Raw genomic sequence first — 21,641 nt, 5'->3', positions numbered from 1 at the left:
AGTTTTCCTACAGAGAAAACAGGTCTGTTGAGGATGCAGTTAACATGGGGTTGCATTTTGTCCTGAAACATCTCAATAGACCAGGTACCTATGTGAGGATCCTGTTGGTGGACTTCAGCTCTGCTTTCAACACCATCATCCCATCACTGCTCCAGACAAAGTTAACCCAGCTATCTGTTCCTGACTCTATCTGTCAATGGATCACCAGCTTTCTGACAGACAGGCAACAGTTAGTGAGAATGGGGAAACTCACATCCAGAACCCACACAATCAGCACTGACGCCCCCCAGGGGTGCGTTCTCTCCCCACTGCTCTTCTCCCTGTGCACCAATGACTGCACTGCCCAGGACCCTTCTGTCAGACTTCTGAAGTTCGCAGACGAAACCACACTCATTGGCCTCATCCAGGATGGTGTTGAGTCTGCGTACAGACAGGAGGTTGAGCAGCTGGCTGTCTGGTGCAGTCATAACAACTTGGAGCTGAACACGCTTAAAACAGTGGAAACGATTGTGGACTTCAGGAGAAACCCCCCTGCACTCCCCCCTCTCACCATCATGAACAGCACTGTGGCAGCAGTGGAGTAATTCAGGTTCCTAGGCACCACCATCTCTCAGGACCTGAAGTGGGACAATCACATTGGCTCCATTGCTAAAAAAGCCCAGCAGAGGTTGTACTTCTTACATCAGCTGAAGAAGTTCAACCTACCACAAACTCTGTTAAAACAGTTTTACTCAGCAGTCATAGAGTCTGTCCTCTGCACATCCATCACTGTCTGGTTTGGCTCAGCCACGAAGTCAGACATCAGAAGACTACAGAGGACGGTTCGGACTGCTGAGAAGATCATTGGTGATCCCCTGCCCACCCTCCAAGAACTGTATACATCCAGAGTGAGGAAAAGGGCTCAGAAAATCACCCTGGACCTCTCACATCCAAGCCATCATCTCTTCACAATGCTGCTGTCTGGTCAGCGCTACAGAGCACTGAGCACCAAAACAACCAGACACAAAAACAGCTTCTTGAACAGTTAAGTGTTTTTTAACCCACCGTGCAATTAATAACTCTGTGCAATAATAATTAAGTGCAATATTAATGATATCCCCAGATAACACACTATCTATTTTTAATACAACTTTTTCTGTAAATTGTATTTCATTCAGCACATACCTTGTACTACAATAGTATATTCTTATTTTTACTTGTACATATTTACATACACACATAGCTTTACTCTCTATATCTTTATCTTATGTTTATTGTATTGTATTTCTTTATTTATACCCATAGGCCCTTATTTACATCATCTGTGTACTGTATATTGTGTTATGGTCTCTGTGTACAGTACTGTTGTTGCTGTTTCTGTGTACTCAATGCTCCTGTCACCAAAACGTCTTGGTTACGGATGTAACCTCAGTTCCCTGATGGAGGGAACGAGACGTTGTGTCGAGCCGACAGATGGGGTTCACTCTTGAGAACCTACCCTGATAGCAATAGAGTTCGGGGCGGATCCGCCTTCAAGTCACCTGGTCCGCTATACTCTCAGATTCAATTCGGCCACACGCACAGAATATGCCCCGCCTCTGCACAACGCACTGTCAACTCGCGGACTCGCAACTGACGCTGGGCGAATTCTCTGACCGAACGCGCCTTTTTTAAACCGTCACAGTCACTTAATCCATCTCCTCACACAGTGGAAACGCTGGAGCTGGCAGGTCGGTGAGGACAGAACACGGTAAGAATAGTTAAAATATGCTTTATTTGTACAGTTACATAGCCAGTAACATTACCGTTGATTGCTTTGCTTGATGTTTTTAATTCTGAAGTGATTTTTGCAAGCCAAGTTTCAGCACATTGTCATTAGCGTTGAGTAAAATTAATTAATTTCCAGTAAAATAGCAGGTGAGATAAACTGATGTTAGGCCTAACGTTAACGTTACCTGTTTTTTTTTACACTGAACTTCTGGTATAGTTTGAGTCTTTTGTTAATATTTTGACATATATTCTCCACCTCCCCATGAAATGTTGTTTCAGATAATTTTCATATCATATTAAATCTTAAGATACTGTGCGTGTGTGTGTTCTGTTGTGTGTGCGCGCGCGTGTGTGTTCTGTTGAGTGTGTGTTATTTTGCAGCTTACAGCTCATTCAAGTGCCACTGGTCTTGCAGTATTTCATCTTTTCCAAACAACCGAGTAAAGTAAGATTTGATACTGTTTTAAACTTGATTTAGCCAGCTATTTTGTCAAAATACTAATAATGGTCCACACTACAGCTTTTCACATGTAATAAATGTGCAATTTCAAAAGATTCATACCAATAATTTAAAGTTAAAAGTTTTTAGGTTATAAACTACTTCGTAGTTTAAAAACCCACTTGTATCAGTAAACTTTAGTTCTGGTAGACTAATTATTTCATGTCATATTAAGATATTAAATCATATTAAGATACTGTGCGTGTGTGTTCTCTTGCAGTTTACAGCTCATTCAAGTGCCACTGGTCTGTTTTTGGAGAATTTCATCTTTAAGGTACGTATGTAAACTTTGCCTACAGACTTAAAAAGAACACGGAGGTTCACAACTTGTATGCAGTTGTGTTTATTAACGGCTAGAGCTCCAAAAGTTCCAGTGTACCTATAAATGTCAGATTGTACACTCTTGTTTTAAAGACAGTGGTTATGTGTATCCTTAAAAAAAACTGGTATCTCCTATGTGATTTCATGAATATGTTTAATGAAAATTAGCTTGTGTATCACAGGTGCTGTGAGAAAGAGCCATGTCTCCCGTGCCGCCACTGATGATGACATTACAAAACACGTAATACGGTGGTTCAACTTGGCAGCAGATAGGGGAAACTCAAGGAGCCGTCCCACTGTCAGCACCCAACAGAAGCGTTTCGGTGTTACACAGTTAACTTCTGTGTTTTGAAGTGTTCGTTTAACAGTTAAGTAGTAACAGTTGAGATCAAGTTTACTACTTTAAATAGTTTTGTTTCTATTCATCTTCAAAAAACCCAGTTTCCACACAAAAAATAAGCAGTGCAACATTAATAAGAATAAATGTTTCTTGAGCTACATTAAAAAAAGTGTTATTTTTCATTAAATAAAAAATGTTCTTTGGACAATTTATGGTTGCATTTCATTTTCTGTAATACCTATTAATTGTATACATAAATAATTTTTACTGGCTAAAATGGCTGAATTTTGATTTACAAGTTTTGAATGATTTCATCATGTTTTATTAATAAAGGCAGGCATATTACATAATATAGAGCAATCCAGTCTATCCAATGTCGATCCATTAGATTTGAAACATTTCTTTAGCTAGTTTTGGCCAGAATACTAGTTTTAAATGAGGGATCTGAAAGGTATCCAGACAGAATGACCAGATCGGATCCGTGGCGGATCAGCTGCTTTATAAACGGGTCCAAATTGGATCCTGGCGGATCAGCTTCTTTATAAACGGGTCCTGATCGGATCTGTGGCGGATCAGCTGCTTTATCAGTGGATACAGGGCGGGTCTGCCCCAGATCTGGTCCGGATCTGCAATCCTTATTTGCTCTGGATCCGCTGCGCTGTGCAAGTGGACTCCGTTCCAGACCCGTTTTGCGTATCCGTTCCAGAGCTTGTGACACTATCGGGGCGGATCCGTTCCGGAGTCCGTTTGCTATCTGGGTATCAACTTCTGACTAGTTTAGAAAAGGCCAATGAAATTGGCAAATGAAATTTGCATGCCGGATTCCGCTGCCGGATATCCGGGTATAAAAGGGAGACGGCGTGCTGCATTCATTCACCTTTTGCTCTGAGGAGCCTGAGCATCCCTCGACCGCTGCGGCGGGCGGCCAGCGTTGTGGCAAGAAGGACACAATGTCTCGTTCCCTCCATCAGGTAACTGAGGTTACATCCGTAACCAAGACGTTCCCTTTCTGTCGGTCTCTCGATGTTGTGTCGAGCCGACAGATGGGGTTCCTATGGAAAACGCCACAGCGCTGTGCCGCGTCACAATCTCTAGCGGAGCGATGCTGACTGGCCTGGGCGAGTCAGACGTGAGCGCTAGCCCGAAATTGTAACCGTCCAGTTGAGAGGTAGGGGGTCGCAGAGCTTTTTAGGAAAAGGTGGGAAGCCCCTTACACCGGCCGTCACAGGCGGAGGCCTTGATTCTCTAACAGCAAGAAGCCGCCCGGCACCGTAAGGGCTACTTGGTAAGCATTAATCCCCCGCGCGGTCACCTTGGTCGCCCATAGAGCGAGGTCGGTGGCGGCGCGGAGTTCCTGCACAAGCGCTGGGTCGGTCTTACCCTCTTGGAGCTCTCTCAACGCCTTGGCCTGGCAGGAGCCATAGCGTGGAGAGAGGAGGCAGCTTGGCCCACAGCAATGTAAGCTCTCGACACCGGAGATGCCGAGTCCCTCCATGCTTTGGACGGGAGTCTAGGTCGAGCCCCCCAGGTGGCCGTTGCCTGCGGGCACGAGTGCACCGCGGCGGCATACTCCACCTGGGGGACATCGAAGTATCCTCTAGCTGCCTCACCCTCGAGGGAAGAGGGCGTTCCAGGTCTTACTAAGTTCCTCATGCACTTCCGGTAAACACGGCACTGGGGGAGGGCGCGGCTTGGAACCGCGCTCAAACCCGAGGCACCATGTAACCAGCCGCGAGCGCTGGGAGAGGCAGTGCGGGAAAGCATGGCTGACATTTCGATGTCCGCTTCTTCCTGGGCTCAACCCCCCGAGGGAGGGAGCTCAGAGGAATCGCCGGAGTCGGATGGCAGTACGTCACCCCCCGATGCTGCAAGGGACATCTCATCATTGCCACGCACCGTTTCCGAATACGTGGTTGAGGAACAAGACGGTGGGACCGTCTCCTGGGGAATGGTCAGACGAGCGAGACGAGGTGCGAACGGTTCGTGAGCCAGTGGCTGGCGGATTAACGCTCACGGTAATCCTCATATCACCCTCGCTGCTTGCCGTAGCGGAACGGGGAGCAGACGAGGTGGTGGCTGAGTCCCGTGGGAACACAGGCACCTGTGACGCAACGTCTGAATCGTCAACTGCCCGCAGTGCAGGCAGGACGTATCCACAACGTCTGCCCCAGCGTACTGGAAGCAGACACCATGTCCGTCCCCCTCCTCGATGAGTGTGTTGCACCCATGAGAACAGCGGGACATGCTACGCTGGAGAAATTTGCTCTTTTAGAGAAAAAAAACTCAAACACTTCTGGAACTGCCGAGACGCCCAGGGGAAAGTCGCTGCAGGAAGGGAGTGTCCGCTGCACCACGTCATAAGATTCCAGCAGTAATTCGGCGTAGGGGTTTGAAGTCTCGAAGTCGATCAGTGTGAAGGCTCCGAAGAACAAAAGGTGAATGAATGCAGCACGCCGTCTCCCTTTTATACCCGGATATCCAGGGGCGGAGTCCGGCATGGAAATTTCATTCGCCAATTTCATTGGCCTTTTCTAAACTAGTCAGAAGTTGATAGGTTCTCAAGAGCGAACCCCATCTGTCGGCTCGACACAACGTCGAGAGACCGACAGAAAGGGAACAAATTCCTTGTATGTGCAACATGTATGTACAGCTCTTTCTGATTCTGATATCATTAATTCAATTCATTATCATCAACCATTAATACAAGTGTTATTAATCTAGGGGCATTATCATCTCACTTCTGTCAACCAAAGTGTGCATTATTACTTACAGTACATACTCAACAACTAGCAATGTTACTTATTTACATAATGTCCAGTATTATTTATTTTATTTACTTTTATTACTTTTTAGAATGAATATATATTAACTAGAAAGTCCGTTTGTGTAGTCTATTTTCTGTAAATACTGTGTAAACTCTTTGTGACTAAATCTGACTCTGAGACATGCACAAGAATTCCAGTGTACGTGTACTGTAATGTACCTGTGCAAATGGCAATAAACACTTGACACTTGAAATTAGTAAGCAAGATTAATAAAATGCAATTTTTGTCACTACTGGAAACTTAAAAGTACATTAAATGTGAAACATTTGCAATAATACCATAACATGCAAATTTACATTTACATTTAGTCATTTAGCAGACGCTTTTATCAAAAGCGACTTACAGAGAGTTCAGGGAGCAATAAGAGATATGTCATACAGGACCAACAATACAATAGGTGCTAATACAAAAGTTACTAGTTTCAACAAAAGCTAGACCACTACCTGTTGAGAGAAAGAGAGAGGGTTAGTGTTTTTTTTTTCATTTGTCTGTCAAGTATTCACAGAAGGGTTTTAAGTAGTTTTTTGAATGTTGTGAGAGATATGGACTGAGTAAGGAAGAATGTTCCACCAGGATTGAGTTGTGAAGGAGAATAAGCGGGAAAGCAATTTACTGCCCTTATGAGAAGGCAATACAAGCCGCCGCTGGTTTGCTGAACGCAGGGTTCTTGATGGGGTGTAGGAGTGTAGGAGGGTGTGAAAGGATGCCAGTGCAGATCCAGTGATAGTCCTGTAGGCAAGCATGAGTGACTTGAATCTGATACGGGCTTCAACCAGTAGCCAGTGGAGAGCGATGAAAAGGGGTGTCACATGAACCTTGGGTCCAAAGGATGTTGTGTAGATGGAAAAAAGCAGCGGTCCAAGCACCGATCCCTGAGGGATCCCAGTGATCATGTGGTGAGCAGTGGACAGCGAGCCCCTCCATGACACCCTGAAAGATCTGCCGGAGAGGTAGGATTTGAACCAGCGGAGAGGAGTGCCTGAGATTCCTAGAGATGACAGGGGTGATTGACAGTGTGAAACGCTGTGGATAGGTCTAGCAGAATCAGGACCGAAGATTTAGATTCCACCTTGGCTAGCCACAGTGCTTCTGTGACCGATAGCAGTGCAGTCTCAATGGAGTGGTTTGTTTTGAAGCCAGACTGCTTGACATCCAGTAGTTTATTCTGGGATAGGTAGGAAGACACCTGGTTAAAAACTTCCCTTTCAAGTGTTTTTGCAATAAATCTATTTTGGGAGGAGAGAGACAGGTCTGTAACTGTCGGTAGTAGAGGGGTCCAATGTGGGTTTCTTAAGTAGGGGCGTGACCTGTGCCTGTTTGAATGTAGATGGAAAAGTGCCGGTGAGCAGGGAGGTGTTGATGATGTGTGTGAGAGCAGCTGTGAGTGTGCTGGATATGACCTGAAGGAGATGGGAGGGGATTTGGTCAAGGGGACAGGTGGTGAGGTGGCTGGAGAGAAGTCTGGTGACTTCAGTGTCAGTCAGTGGAGCGAAAGAGGAGAGTTAAATGTTTGAAGTGAGGGTAGTGTGTACCGAGGTCTGAGGTGCTGAGAATTGTTTGCTGATGGATGATGTTTTCTCAGTGAAAAATACAGCGAAGTCCTCCGCAGTCAAAGATGAAGTGGGCGGGGGAGGAGGGGGGAAAGAAGAGAGTTAAATGTCTTGAAAAGCTGTTAGGTGCATTGCTCACTTTGGTGGTATAGAAAGACGTTTTAGCTGTGGTAAGCTGCAGGATTCTTGGTCTTGCGCCATTTCCTTTCAGCAGCCCTGAGTGTACTCCATTGTTCACAGAGGATGTCAGACAGCCAAGGGCAGGAGGGGGTGGAGCGAGCTGGTCTGGAGGACAGAGGACAAAGGTCATCTAGACAGGATATAAGTGTTGAGCATAAGGTGTCGGTGGCAGTGTCAGCATCTAGAGATGCAAAGTTGGAGGAAAGAAAGGATGTCACTTTAGCAAAGAGGGTGCTAGGGGAGAGAGAGTGAAGGTTCCGTCTAAAATAAACGGGTGGTGGTGTAGCTGTAGTACATGTAGAGCATGTTGAAAGTGAAGTGGTCAGAAATGTGAAGAGGTGTGACTTTAATGTTATCTGTGGTGACTTTACGGGTGTAGATGAGATCAAGCTGGTTTCCTGATCTGTGAGTACAGGCTGTGGCGAGGCACGTGAGGCCGGACGAGGCGGTGAGGGTGTGAAAGTCAGAAGCATAGGGTTTCTCCAGGTGGACATTATTATTTACATATTTAGGGGCCAAGCCTGAAGGGGCTATGGCCTCTATTGTTCTTGTCAGTATTATTCTTATTCTTAACCAATGGTAGTCTATGGTAGCCCTATGAACCGTACGTAGGAAATGGTGAAAATTGGCACACTCGTAGAGGTGGTACTCATTAGTCATTTGACCAAGTATGGGGTCTCTAGCACTCACTCTATAGCGCCACCAGCAGTTCAAAAATACACTTTTCAAATGGCTGTATCTTTTGAACCCATTGATGTACAAAAATTGTACTCGGCACACGTCCATGCCTTACACTAAGACTCCACCCATTACAATAGTGGCCATCTTGAAAAGTACAGTATTGCGTTTTTTCACTACTAGTCCTAGAAATTGTGAACGATTGTCATGAAAAGCTGAGACGATCTTTGGATTTAGCCGCATAGAATAGATACTCCAGAATTAAGATTTTCACTGTTTCTCAAAAGTTACGCCGCCACAAACTTTTCAAAGTTGACCCAAAAATTGATCTTAGGCCGTATCTCAAACATTTATCGATCTATCGGTAAGAAACTTGGTACGCTTCATCGACACGTCGGACTGGGGGTCCTTGCCAAAATGGGGAACAGATTTGAAAAAGGGCTATTTTTGCTCGTAACTTTTGAAATGTTTGTCAGAAAACCGAGATCTTGGTGTCTACGGATTCCTCGTGTCATGCCGGATTGTGCGATTACGATTCTTGTTCACAGCTGACTGGCAGTTCCAGAGACCCACAGAGAGAGACAGAGGTGTAGAAGTGTAGGTGTGAATGGGACGGGCGTGTGAGTTAACGCGTCGTGCCTTGCGTCTTGGGTGAGAACACTGTCTGTGGTGGAGTACAGGAATAAACTGGAAACACATGATGTTAGTATACAATTAAATGAAAGCAAAGGTATGTTAAATATACTGAAGTGCCTTGTGGGTGTCTTTGCTTGGTGGAGTCGCGCAGGTAGAGTCGCAGGTCTTTACACGAGGAGGGCTTCACAGGAGGGCAGAGGCACAACTTAAGTACTGTATGTGTTTAAATTAGCGCGAACAGAATACAGCTGAACACGCCTTCTCGATTAGCAAATAGAATGCATGTGTCAATTAAGGTTATACTTCATTAATAATTAATGCATAAATTTAAATGTAAGATGTTAATGAAGCATGCAACCCAAGAAGCAAAATCAGCAGTCTCCCAGTGAGCAAGAGGCAACAGTGTCAAGGAACCAAAAAAAAACCTTGATGTTAATGATAAAATAGTGTGTGTCCGGCTACTATCGTGCTATGAAGTCTAAAAGGACAACGGCCATGCACCTGTGAATTAGATCACCCAATAAACAAACAATAAACAGCCTTAGAAAAAAACAGATCTACAGTATGTGAGCATCTGAGAGCAGGAGCATATTCTCAGATGCAGTCTGAAAGTAAGAAATAATCCTTCATAATAACTTCAAATCTCATGTTTCTTTGTGTCTCATGACAAAATTATATATCACAACTAAGCACAATACAAACAAGTAGTTTTCGACATTTAAAGTTTGGTTTCAATAGGTTTAGAAAAAAATATCTTAGAAATGTAACATTACACTTCAGAAGACATTTATTAATGCACTGGAGTCTTCTGGATTCTTTTAATAAAAGATTTTTGTGCTTTTTGGAGCTTCAGCAAGTTGCATCTCATATAAGTAGATTACATAACAACATTTTAATTTGTGTTAACTGAAGAGAAGGAAGTCATGTACTGTACATCTGGGGGGGCATGAGAGAATTTGTCATATTTGGGTGAACTATTCTTTGTGATTTGATTTAGGCTCATGTTGTCAGACGTTTGTGATGACTGCAGCTGGGAGTCTGGATGAATAGTGCCGCTGTGTGACTCCACACAGCAGAGCTCTTTATGAGGTGTGTATGTGTGCGTGCGTGCGAGCGCGAGATAGAGAGTTTCGATAAACACTATTGATAAAATATTTCTTTAAACAATTACATACATATTAAAAAATAAAATAAAGACAAAAAGAATTAAAAAAAAGAATATTTACAACAGCTCTCATGAAAAAACGAGTTTTTCCTCAACAATAAAGCACAGCGCATCACTGCACCATTCACATTTTCCCTCTCATATTTCTTCGAGCAATATAAACAGTATATTTTGCTTGTACCACAATAAAATTGTTCTAAATGACATTTTAGTTTCTGTTTTGGACAAGAATGTATTCACCAGAAAAATCAAAACGTTTCGCTCAACAGTATCCAACTGCAGCCCCGCATTGCCACAAAATCCAGGCCACCAATTTCAGTCCAGAAGTGAGTGGCTAAGTTATTAAAATATAACAACATGGGGGAGAGCACTGTGAGTCGTTCAGTAAATAGACGTTGTGTCGAACCGACAGATGGGGTTCCAATGGAAAACGCCATAACACGGTGCCCTGTCACAATCTCAACGAAGCGACGGTGACTGGCCTGGGCGTTGCCGTGAACGCTAACGCGAAATTGTAACCTACCAGTGGGTAGGTAGGGGGTCCCAGAGCTTTCTAGAAAGGTGGGAAGGCCCCTACCTTCGGCCTCACAGGCGGCGGCCTTGTTTCTCTAACAGCGAGAAGCCGCCCGGAACCGTAAGGCCACTGGGTAAGCGCTACTTCCTCAAGCGGGGGATGCGCTACAGAGACCACTTCCTACCACAGGGAGGAGACTAGTGGAGATACCAACATGGTCTCACCGATGGGGGAGAACTCATGGGAAGAAAGTGCGGACTGAAGGAGTTAACCGCGAGGTGGAGGTCCACCTAAGGAGGTCATGGGTTACCAAGGTGGGAACCAGCATGAGGATACATCAGACGGAACCGCCCTACTGGGGGGTTGCAACGTCTGGTAGCACTAGGTCCGGTTAGAGCTATGTTGCGAATAACTCCGGAGATACCCGGCCTAAGGGGCAGGGCTGCTCTGCCCAGCCCGCCCGCAGGAGGTGCTTGCTAGTGATGGATGGAGTGCCTGTTCTTCACCCAGTGGGGGAAGAAGGGAGGCAGGTAGTACGCTGACCCCCTTAGGAGAAAGGGGGGAAGGTACTGTCATAGGCGTACACCCTACCGGCCGCCGGTCTTGCCTGATGCCTGCAAGACTCGAGCCGATACCGGTTTTACGCGGAGGCTGTAGGACCTCGCGAAGGTGATGGGTGTAGCCCAACCCGCAGCTCTGCAGATGTCTGCCAGAGAGGCGCCTCGAGCCAGTGCCCACGAGGAGGCTGTACTCCGTGTGGAGAGAGCTCTCACCCAGTGGGCGTAGGCGATCTTAGGACAGGTACGCCATAGTGACGGCGTCCATGATCCAGTGCGCCAATCTCTGTTTGAGACAGCCCTCCCTGCTGATCTCCAAAACAGACAAAGAGCTGCTCAGAGCTACTGCGGCTCTGCGTGCGGTCCAAGCAGAGGCGCAATGCGCGTACTGGACACAACACGGATGGGGTTGGGTCTTCCTCCCCGGTGGGGAGCGCCTGTAAGTTCACCACCTGGTGTCTCGGGGGAGTGGTGGGAACTTTGGGCACGTAGCCGGGCCGGGGTCTCAGGATAGCGTGAGAATAACCGGGCCCGAGTTCTAGGCAATCTGTGGACACGGAGAATGCTTGTAGGTCCGCTACCCTCTTGAGCGTCCTCCCGAGAGCCGTCTTCATCGTGAAGTGAGAAAGAGCGGCATCTCCGAGGGGCTCCAGGACCGCATCAAGGTCGTAAGAGGGTACGGAGCGTGGGTGAGGTGGTAGCCTTCCCGCGCCCCTTAGGAACCAAATGATCAGGTTGTGCTGTCCTAGAGACTACCAGCAACTGGGTCGTGATGAGCGGCAACAGCGGCTACATACACGTTCAGTGTGGAAGGGGAGAGATTATTCTCGAGTCTCTGGAAGGACCGCACCCACTTGATCAAGCAACTCCGCGGGTCTTCTCCTCGAGAAGAGCACCAGGATGAGAAGAGGCACCACTAGGCGTATCGTCACCTAGTGGCCAGGGCCCTAGCCTGAGTAGTGGTCTTAACCGCCGCAGGGGTTAGGCCACTCAGGATCTCCTCGTTCCGTCCAGGGGCCAGACATGGAGGTTCCAGAGGTCTAGCCCGTGATGCCATAACGTGCCCTTCCCCTGGGAAAGCAGGTCCTTCGTCAGGGGAATCGGCCAGGGGGGAGCTGTCGTCAAGAGCATTAGCTCCGAGAACCAAGTCCGGTTGGGCCAGTATGGCGCAACTATTACACTTGATGCTCCTCTTCCCTGACCTTGCACAGGGTCTGTGCAATGAGGCTCACTGGGGGAAAGACGTACTTCCGCTTGTCCCACGGCCAGCTGTGCGCTAGAGCCTCCGTGCCGAGGCAGGGAGTACCTTAGCGGCAATGGGTGGTGTCCAGGGAGGCGAAGGGGTCTACCTGAGCCCGCCCTGACTGTCCCCAATGAGCTGGCTACGCGGGGGTGGAGTCGCCACTCTCCGCGAGGCGTCAACTGACGAGAGAGCACATCGGCTGTCTGGTTCAGGTCACCTGGGATATGTGTGGCCCTGCGGACTCCACAGGAGGAGGCGTCGGGCGAGTCGTGTTAGCTGCCATAAGCGAACGCCACCCTGGCGGTTTAAAACGCTACGGCAGTTGTGCAGTCCGACCGGACCAGCACGTGCTTGTTCTGCACAAGAGGTTGTAACCCCTTCAGTGCGGGTAGCACATCCAACAACTCTAGGCAATTGAATGCCTGCGCAGGCGGGGGCCCGTCCATCGCCCTGACACTGCGTGCCCGTTGCACACGGCACCCCAACCCTGCAGGGAGGCGTCTGTCGACCCTGACGCGTCTCGCCTGCCCGAGAGGGACCCCCGTCCGTATAAAAGGTCATTGAAGACCAAGGGGTTAGGGTGCGTCGGCAGAAAAGCGTAATCACCATCCGCCTGCTGCCGGTGTGCCACGCTCTCCAGGGAACTCGACTCTGTAGCCAGTGTTGGAGCGGTCTCATGTGCATCAACCTGAGGGGTATCACCACCGTCGAGGATGCCATGTACCCAGGAGCCTCCTCCCGCTGACTGCTTGAAATATTCCAGGCAGTTCAACACTGACTGAGCGCAGTCGCGCTGTAATGGAGACAGAGTTGAGTTCCATACCAAAAAAGAGGATGCTCTGCACAGAGGAGAGCTTGCTCTTTTTCGGTTGACCTGTGGTCCCAATCGATCTAGGTGCCGAAGCACTAGGTCCCTGTGTGTACATAACAGATCTCACGAGTGTGTCAAATGAGCCAGTCGTCGAGATAGTTTAGTACCCGCACACCTCTCTCCCTGAGGGGAGTGAGGGCGGCTTCCACGATCTTCGTGAAGACTCGTGGGGACAGGGACAGACCGAAGGGGAGGACTCTGTACTAATATGCCTGACCCTCGAAAGCGAACCGTAGGAACGGGCGATGACGAGGGAGAATTGAGACATGAGAGTAAGCGTCCTTCAGGTCGATTGCCATGAATCCATCTTGACATCTGATAGATGCCAGGATGCGCTTCTGCGTGAGCATCCTGAACGGCAGCTTGAGTAGGTGCCTGTTCAGGGTACGCAGATCTAGCGACCCCCGCTCTTTTGGGGACGATGAAGTACGGGCTGTAAAACCCGTTGAACATCTCGGCTAGAGGGACGAGCACGATCGCTTCCTCACCAGAGGGGTGGCGACCTCGGCCCGAAGCACGGGGCATCCTTGCCTCTGCTGAGGTTAAGAGGATGCCCCGAAACTTGGGCGGGCGTCCGGGGAGTTGGATCGCGTAGCCGAGACGGACCGTATCCCGTAGTCACCGTGACGGTTTGGGAAGCTCTTGTCAGGCTCCCAGGGACCGACAGGGAGGCTAGGGGTACGTTCTGCTTCATCGACCTCCCGGGGGTGGTTCGATGGCTGGCAGTGCGGATCCCTTGCCGTGGGGGGGCCCCCGGAGAGGAGATCGGCTCTGCAGTTTTACCTGCCTGGCGATGATGTAGCACAACGCACCATCGAATGAGAGTGCTTAGGCTGATGATTATCCTCGACATTGGGTCTTGCCGCAACGTCGAGTTGCCGAACACCGTCGTGTAGAGGGTGAGAGCGGCTGTGATAATACCCAGACGATGATGTGGCACAAAGCACCGTCGATTGAGAGTGCTTAGGCTGCTGATTATCCTCGACATTGGGTCTCGCCGTGACGCAACGTCGAGTTGCCGAACACCGTCGTGTAGAGGGTGAGAGCGGCTGTGATAAACGCCCAGAGAGGGAGAAAACTTTTAGAAAGGTATTCTCGAACTCCCTGGGGTCTTCCCATGAGGGCCGCATTGGCTTTCGCCGCGGCTGCTGATGGGGTGGTGGTCTCCTCTTCGATGTCTCGAAGAGGACCAGGGCTGCTGGGAAGCAGACGGTGCACGGGATCTCGGCGGCCAGAGGGCGGTCGAGTCGCGGCTGGGGAGGACATACGTGATATCCTCTGTCTGCTCCCTAACTGTCGAACCCGACAGTATCACCAAACAGCCCCCCCTTGCGAGATGGGTGCATCGAGAAAGCGGACTTTCTCAGAGTTACTCACCTGTGCAAGGTTCAGCCAGAGGTGTCTCTCCTGGACCATAAGTGTGGACATCGCCCGACCCAGGGCCCGCGCGATCACCTTGTTCGCCCGAGAGCGAGGTCGGTGAAGCCGCGGAGTTCCTGCATAAGCGCTGGGTCGGTCTTACCCTCGTGGAGCTCTCTCCGCGCATTGGCCTGCAGGAAGGCCATAGCATGGAGAGAGGGGACAGCTTGGCCCGCAGCAGAGTAAGCTCTCGACACCTCAGATGCCGAAAAGCCTACGTGCTTTGGACGGGAGTCTAGGTCGAGCCCCCGGGGGACATCGACGTATCCTCTAGCTGCCCCACCATCGAGGGAAGAAAGGGTGATGGAACTAGTTGACGTGTACGCGCCGAAGGGGGCGTTCCAGGTCGTACTAGGTTCCTCATGCACTTCCGGGGGAACACGGCACTGAGGGCGAGTGCGGCTTGGAGCCGCTCTCAAGCCCGATGTACCGTGTATCCAGCCGCGAGCGTTGGGAGAGGCAGTGCGGTGCACCGCAACCCAAAGCCGGCGGCCCGGGAAAGCATGGCTGACATTACGACATCCGCTTCTTCCTGATCTCGACCCCCCGAGGGAGGGAGCTTCAAGGAATCGTCGGAGTCTGATGCCAGTAAGTCACCCTCCGATGCTGCAACAGACACCTCATCATCACGTACCGTGTCCGATACGTAATTGAGGAATAAGACGGCGGACCGTCTTATGGGGAACGGTCAGACGAGCAAGGCGAGGTGCGAACGGTCCGCGAGCCAGTGGCTGACGGATTAGCGCTCACAGTAATCCTCATATCACCCTCGCTGCTCGCCGTAGCGGGCGGCAGGGCCGTAGTCCTGCCGTCACGGAACGGGAAGCAGACAAGGTGGTGGCTGAGTCCCGTGAGAACACAGCCACCCGTGACGCAACGTCTGAATCGTCAGCCGCCCGCAGTGCGGGCAGGACGTATCCACAATATCTGCCCCAGCGTACTGGAAGCAGATATCGTGTCCGTCCCCCTCCTCGATGAGTGTGTTGCACCCAAGAGAACAGCGGGACATGCCACGCTGGAGAAATTTGCTCTTTTAGAGAAAAAACTCGAACACTTCTGGAACCGCCGAGACGCCCAGGGGAAGTCGCTGCAGGAAGGGACAGTCCGCTGCACCACGTCGTAGAGCCGGCAGTCTTGTAGCGAAGTCTGTTGATCACGAGCGAAGGCTCCGAAGAACAAAAGGTGAATGAATGAGGCACGCCGTCTCCCTTTTATACCCGGATATCCGGGGGCGGAGTCCGGCATGCAAATTTCATTCGCCAATTTTCATTGGCCTTTTCTAGAGAAGTCGGAAGCGATTGGTTCTCAAGGACGAACCCCATCTGTCGGTTCAACACAACGTCGAGAGACCGACAGAAAGGGAACTTTAATTAAAGCTACAAAGTCAATGCATATTTGTTTTATACAGTGAAGACTTTGCATTGTTTTTTTTTTGTTTTTTTTCTGAGCATTCAGTTTTCATCTTGAATGCTACTGTTAAATAGTCCTACTTGAAAATTTTAATTGTTGTTCAAAATTGAATTTAGGGGTGTCCTCGACTAAGGATTTACATAGTCAAATCAGAATTGTCACGTCTTGCCTGTAGTCGACTGATAAGTCGAATCGCACACACGCGAGTAGATCAGTAGAGTAGATGCCTGTTCAGGGTACGCAGATCTAGCAACCCCTTTTTTTGGGGATGATGAAGTACGGGCTGCAGAACCCGTCGAACATCTCGGCCAGAGGGACGAGCACGATCGCTTGCCAGAGGCACGGGAGCATCCTCGCCTGCATCCTCGCCTCTGACTGAGGTAAGAGAATGTCTCGAACTTGTAGAATGTAGCCGAGACGGATCGTATCCCGTTTAGTGTATTTCGGGGAAACTATGAGTTTAACCACAGTAACATACGTATAATTAATTGTGATTAACCATTAATTATTTTATACACTTTAACCTGATGCAGCAGAGCTAATAACAGCGACAAACTAAAATGTAACACAAACTAAAACTAACAAGGACCAAACATTAACAAACAAACATAAAAACGTAAAACAGTAGAAAATGAAAGAAAATAGATAAAGCAAAGAAAAGGGCAGTATTAAATCAGCTATTCACATCTGCACGAACCATCAAGGACAAATCTCCTTATTTAAAAGGGGCAAAGCTAATACGCAACCGGTTAGCAATAGTTCAGATACTTGCATTGGCTTCTTTGTTTCTCTGGACACGTGCTGGCGCACGTATCAAAGGGTCCTGATGCATTCAGAGCGAGCCGGGAGTCTGTTGGATTTAGCTGACCCAAACTGCTGGAAGAGGCTATCTCTGAGGAGAGACAGGTCTCGAGAGGTTGAAAGAACGTGCACGAGCGCGAACGCCCATGAGCGCGAACGCCCATGAGCGAACGAACATACAAAAAAGAGCAAGCTTTCCTGTGTGTTCAGATGTTTTAACACAGAGGGCGTCACGCCCCTCCAAGGTGGGCGATCCAATGTGATGAGATAGTTTTGGGTGCGAAAACATGTTTCTTTGTCCGGCACACTAACTCAATTGCATTCATGGTCGCCTGGGAGTTTGGAGCAGGAATAGACTTAGAATAGAATAAAATGAGTATGGTATAAAATACATTACTGTGCTATACACCATATTCTAAGACATGAAAATGGAAACACGTTGATATGAAATATGAAGGGGTTACAATTACATTGACCTGTAGTTTGGACAAGAATGTAAATATACACAGAATACCACGACGCACACATGCATTGGAGGTTATATATTGAAGGAGAATAATGGGGAGACAAACATACAATGTGGGGGTATACGGATATGCACTTTAAACCAGTCTTTTGTTGCTAAATAGAGAGAAAGAGAGATTCTTTTGGAATAAACCGAGGCTCTCAGCTTGTGGGCAACATGGTTTTTGTCACTTTGGTGACCAGCCCTGTCCTCCACCCTCCGAACCTCCTTTGAAGTCCAGGGGGGGTGTTTAGACTTGCTTGAAGTCCTGCTGAGAGGTTGCTGTGTTTTACGATCACAGATGGTAAACTTTGATCCGACCATACCCTACACCCGTATCCACCGTGACAGTTTGGGGGATCTAGTCAGGCTCCCAGGGACCGAGACCGGGGCTAGGGGTACGATCTGCTTCATCGACCTCCCAGGGGGTGGTTCGATGGCTGGCAGTGCGGATTCCTTGCCGTGGGAAAGTGCCCGGGGAGGAAATCGGCTCTGCTGACTTACCTGCCTGGCGATGATGTAGCACAACGCACTGTCGACTGAGAGTGCTGAGGGCTACTGATTATCCTCGACATTGGGTGTCGCCGTGACGTAACGTCGAGTTGCTGAACACCGTCGTGTAGAGGGTGAGAGCGGCTGTGATATACACCCAGAGTCCCTCCCTCGAAAGTGAACCGTAGGAACAGTTGATGACGAGGGAGAATTGAGACATGAAAGTACGCGTCCTTCAGGTCGATTGCCATGAACCAATCCTGACATCTGACAGATGCCAGGATGCGCCTCTGCGTGAGCATCCTGAACGGCAGTTTGTGTAGGTGCCTGTTCAGGGTACGCAGATCTAGAATGGGGCGCAACCCCCCGCCTTTCTTGGGAACGATGAAATACGGGCTGTAAAAACCCGCTGAACATCTCAGCTAGAGGGACGGGCTTGATTGATTCCTTCGCCAGAAGGGTGGCGACCTCGGCCCAAAGCACGGGAGCATCCCTGCCTCTGACTGAGGTTGAGAGGATGTGTCATGAACGTGGGTGGTGAGGACAAGGACAGAGGACCCAAGTGCAGACAGCGGGTAAGAGGTTAACAAGACAGACTTTAATTATAACTAAACAATACAAAACAAAGACCCACGTGGGGGAACATAACAAAACATAGCAACAAGGACAGGAACTAACTAGACTAGAAATAATAACAACACTTGACATAACCACAATAAACTAAACTAACTACAGAACAGTAACTCACCCACATGACACAAACACAACGCAACAGAACAATGAACCAGCACGAGACAGAAGACACAAGGGCATTATAAAGGGGATAAATCAAGAGGGGACAGGTGCAGGACATGAACTAATTAACAAACAATAACGAGGAGACGAAAGGGCGGAACAGAGACGCCACACCGAGAGAGGGAGTATATGGAATGCCAAAACTGTCTCTCTCCACATAAAACAAGGGTTCTATCATGGTTCTGCCACTAGGCTCAAGAAAAGCAAGACAAGGTGGGGAGAACCATGACAGAAGCCCCTCCTTAAGGAGCAGCATCCTGATGCTCCTCAAGGAACAAACAAGACTAGACAGACTGTGACAAAAAAACATAACATACAAAACACACCAAAAACGTGATACATAGGAAAAAAAAGTCCAAACAAAGACATGGTGCCGGCACGAAGGCCGGCTGGACAACACATGGCGCCGGCTGGAAGGCCGGCTGGAGGCCGGCTGGACAGTACATGGCGCCGGCTGGAAGGCCGGCTGGACAGTACATGGCGCCGGCTGGAGGCCGGCTGGACAGACATGGGCCGGCTGGATGGCCGGCTGGACAGACATGGGCCGGCTGGATGGCCGGCTGGACAGGACATGGCGCCGGCTGGATGGCCGGCTGGGAGGCCGCTATCACCGGCTGGGCAGCCTGGAGTCGACAGACAGGACAGGATGTCGGCGGCTGGGCAGCGCTCTCTGGCAGCTGGGCAGCATCTCCGAGGCTGGGCAGCGCTCTCTGGCAGCTGGGCAGCAAACAAGGACAAACACACACAAACAGTCGACTCGACAGGCCTGGGCACCAGCTGGGAGGCCGGCAGGGATCTTCAGCGGGAACAGGACACCGGCGGCCTCAACCCTGGAGGGGAATCCGACGACCTCAACCCTGGAAGGGAGCCCGGAGGTCTCGATCCTGGACGGGGTTCCGGCAGTCTCGACCCCGGAAGGGAGTCCGGCGGTCCCGACTCTGGAACTGGAGCCCAGCGGCCTCTACCCTCCAAGGGAGTCCGGCGATTCAACCCTGGAAGGGAGTCCGGCGGCATCGACCCCTCCCGCTGAGATCCCTCTGTCTGCTGGGTCCAGAAGGCTGGTCATTCTGTCATGAACGTGGGTGGTGAGGACAAGGACAGAGGACCCAAGTGCAGACCAGCGGGTAAGGGTTAACAAGACAGACTTTAATTATAACTAAAAAATACAAAACAAAGACCCACGTGGGGGAACATAACAAAACATAGCAACAAGGACAGGAACTAACTAGACTAGAAATAATAACAACACTTGACATAACCACAATAAACTAAACTAACTACAGAACAGTAACTCACCCACATGACACAAATACAACGCAACAGAACAATGAACCAGCACGAGACAGAAGACACAAGGGCATTATAAAGGGGATAAATCAAGAGGGGACAGGTGCAGGACATGAACTAATTAACAAACAATAACGAGGAGACGAAAGGGCGGGAACAGAGACGCCACACCGGAGAGAGGGAGTATATGGAATGCCAAAACTGACTCTCTCCACATAAAACAAGAGGTTCTATCATGGTTCTGCCACTAGGTCAAGAGAAGCAAGACAAGGTGGGGAAGAACCATGACAGGATGCCCCGAAACTAGGGCGGGCGTCTGGCGAATTGGATCACGTAGCCGAGACGGATCGTCTTCCCTAGCCACCGTGACGGCCTGGGAAGCCGAAGCCAGGCTCCCAGGAACCGAGACAGGGGGACTAGGGGTTCGATCTTCTTCATCGTCACCCCGGGGGGTGGTTCGATGGCGGGCAGCGCCATCCCGATGATGCAGCTCAATGCACCGTCTGACTGAGAGTGCTGAGGGCTGCTGTGTGTGCTCCATGTTGTGTCTCGCCGTGACGCAACGTCGAGTTGCCGACCACCGTCGCGTAGAGGGTGAGGGCGGCTGTAATCCCACCCCAGAGAGAGAGGAAACTCTTTTTGTGAGTATGTGGGCGCCAGGCCCCCGGAGAGGCCCAGCAGATGCTGAGAAGGGGCAGGAACCGTCCCAATCCGACCGCCCAGCGATGGGATGGCTGGGGGCGGGCCCGATGGTACACTCGATCTCCCTGGGGTCCTCCCGTCAGGGCCGCTTCTGCTTCCGTGGCGGCTGCTGAAGGGGTGGTGGTCTCCTCCTCGACGTCTTCTTCCGGGAGGCCGCCTGCCTAGTGGGCGCCGGAGCCGGCAACAAGGAGGGCCGGGGCTGCTGGGAAGCAGACGCCGCACAGGATCTCGAAGGCCGGAAGGCGGCCGAGTCGCGGCGGGGCAGGAGATGTTTAATGGCCTCCGTCTGCTTCTTCACCGTCGAGAGCTGCTGGGAGAAGTCCTCGATGGTATCACCAAACCCTTGCGAGATGGGTGCGTCGAGAAAGCGAACTTTCTAAGCATCATTTATGGTTGCTACTTTTTAATTTAGACGTTTGTTTATTGGACAAATCCACTATTAGCCAACTGGCTTAATACTGATGGCCTATGACTATGTGAACCTTTGCTACCACACTGATCGGCTTAATTCTAATAGACTTGCACTAAGTGCAATGTTAAATGGCAATGATACGTTGCAGTCCAAAAAATGAGCACCCACCCGAGCAAATGACCATGATTTAAGCCATTGCGCACACTCACCACACCTGATAAAAAACAAAAACATCTACCTTAGATAAACATGAGATTACTCGCTGAGTATGGCCAAAGTCCGTTACGGAAGTCGTGCCACTCGGCGGCCATGTTTGCAATGCCTCTGGACAGCTATTTACGTCATAGCAAGTCCAAAGTCCTATCTACTTGAATGGGGGATGCAGATGTCTAAAATTCACAATTAAACAGCATATTTCTGATCAACGATTAAACATGACATGAACTGTATAATAACTTGGTTTGCTAAGCTTAAATTGCTCTAAAAAGTCACCTTTATCGAGGTCGCCTCATCTGCTGCCCCTGCGCACAGGCTGGAAAGTGCCTCACTAGAGCCCCACCCCAGAGAATCGTCAGTCTTTACTGATTGACGATTGGCTTGTTTTACTGAAAGGCATGACTTCCTTCGCTAGAGCGGCCATATTGAGCATTGCATTCCTCGCCATTCATTGTAACGGCAGTCGAGCATCTT

The 21,641-nt window shown here is 49.6% G+C and overlaps 1 protein-coding gene and 1 long non-coding RNA gene across 3 annotated transcripts in view; one reads left to right on the top strand and one right to left on the bottom strand.

Moving 5' to 3' along the window:
* The window catches only part of septin4b (septin 4b), a 109,996-nt gene that overhangs the window by 38,406 nt on the left and 49,949 nt on the right, over positions 1 to 21,641 (bottom strand). The gene's annotated exons all lie outside the window — the stretch shown is intronic.
* LOC130564612 (uncharacterized) lies at positions 2,108 to 2,911 on the top strand. Its single transcript, XR_008964289.1, has 3 exons — positions 2,108 to 2,194; positions 2,469 to 2,522; positions 2,752 to 2,911. It is a non-coding gene; the product is annotated as an uncharacterized LOC130564612 (long non-coding RNA).

Source organism: Triplophysa rosa, linkage group LG14, assembly GCF_024868665.1.
Source record: "Triplophysa rosa linkage group LG14, Trosa_1v2, whole genome shotgun sequence".
NCBI lineage: Eukaryota > Metazoa > Chordata > Actinopteri > Cypriniformes > Nemacheilidae > Triplophysa > Triplophysa rosa.
This window is presented reverse-complemented; position numbering and strand designations above follow the sequence as displayed.